At 41.3% G+C, this 1,568-nt stretch overlaps 1 long non-coding RNA gene across 1 annotated transcript in view; it reads left to right on the plus strand.

Moving 5' to 3' along the window:
• Positions 1-816, plus strand: part of LOC108299145 — a 2,929-nt gene extending 2,113 nt beyond the window's left edge. Inside the window, exon 2 of the long non-coding RNA XR_001822832.2 lies at positions 765-816. This is a non-coding gene — a long non-coding RNA (uncharacterized LOC108299145). The remainder of the gene's footprint in view (positions 1-764) is intronic.
• Positions 817-1,568: the final 752 nt, after the last annotated feature.

Raw genomic sequence — 1,568 nt, forward strand, 5'->3', positions numbered from 1 at the left:
TGTCAGAGTTTCAATCTGTTGCCCAGGCTGGAGTGCAGTGATGCGATCTTGGCTCACTGCAACCTCTGCCTCCCGGGTTTAAGCAATTCTCCTGCCTAAGCCTCCCAAGTAGCTGGGATTACAGGGATGAGCCACCATGCCTGGCTAATTTTGTGTTTTTAGTGGAGATGGAGTTTCACTGTGTTGGCTAGGCTGGTCTCGAACTCCTGACCTCAAGTGATCCACCCACCTCAGCCTCCCAAAGTGGTGGGATTTCAGGGGTAAGCCACTGAGCCCAGTCTTCTTTGCTATGTTAAATCTAAGTTTTACACTTGGTTGGAAAATTCCTCTACTCCATTTTATTTCACTCGGCAAGTGATAATAATCTGAATCTGTTTGTAAAAAACTCTTCACCCTGAAAGCTAAATAAAAACCCAGAGATATGGCAAATCGCATTCTGAAGTCTTGTCACTCCATCCTCTGATTAGTATGTCTGCTCTGTTTGCATTTATGGTTTATATGCTTTGAATTTGTGGCTTTTCTGTTTTGCAAGAGTTACTGTCAGTGAGACGTCTACCAAAAGAAATACTGCTATTAGTGGTGTCGGGACCAACTGTATTTAACAGTGTGGTGTGTTTCTAAATCCCTACTATGGTTTTTGAGAAACCGTCTCTAGATGGGTGTGGATGATGTGAGGACTGAAAGTAAAAACTTCAGAAACAACATAGCAGAAACATTAATAGGAAAGAGCTTCCAGTGATTAAATTTTTCTTTTGGTCTTTCAGGTTGAGGAAGTAAAGAGAATAGGCATAAATGGTGGGAAATTTACATCAGCTTGAAAAAAACAATAGAATACATCATTCTTAGCTCCTGAGATGAGAGCCCAGGAAGTCATAAGGTCAAAGGATCCTGTCCCATTTGTCTGTGGTGACAGTCTCTCCTCCCCCTACAAGGAATGCCTTACCTTTAAACAATGGAAGTGTCCCTGAGAAGTTGAAGAAATTCATGCTGATGGAATTTTAAAAATCAAATCATTTTAGAAGTACCCAGTGATTATACTTTTCTGTATTTTCCAGTTTTTTTAGTGAGAGTGTATTCTATTTATGATAAAAACAGAAATCAGAAAAATAATTTTTTTTTGATACAGAATCTTGCTTTGTCGCCCAGGCTGCAGTGCAGCAGCATGATCTCGGCTCACTGCAACCTCTGCTTCCCATATTCAAGTGATTCTCCCGCCTCACTCTCCTGAATAGTTGGGGTTACAAGTGTGAGCCACCACTCCCAGCTAATTTTTGCAGTTTTAGTAGAGATGGGGTTTCACCATGTTTGCTAGGCTGGTCTCTAACTCCTGACTTCAAGTGATTTGCCTGCCTCGGCCTTCCAAAGTGCTGGGATTACAGGCATGAGTCACCGTGCCCATTAGGAAAAATAAATGTAAAAGAAGGAAATAAACTAGGAGTGTGGGGTTGAATGAGTTGTCACCATTGAAAGGTGCTCATTTGCTCACATTTTATAATGTGAGAATTCTTTTGTCCTGCAGGTTGTGACACTTGATAACATACCTGCTCTCCACATCTAGAATTTACTTT

The sequence above is a fragment of the Cebus imitator genome, unplaced genomic scaffold (genome assembly GCF_001604975.1).
Source record: "Cebus imitator isolate Cc_AM_T3 unplaced genomic scaffold, Cebus_imitator-1.0 Scaffold2344, whole genome shotgun sequence".
Lineage (NCBI taxonomy): Eukaryota > Metazoa > Chordata > Mammalia > Primates > Cebidae > Cebus > Cebus imitator.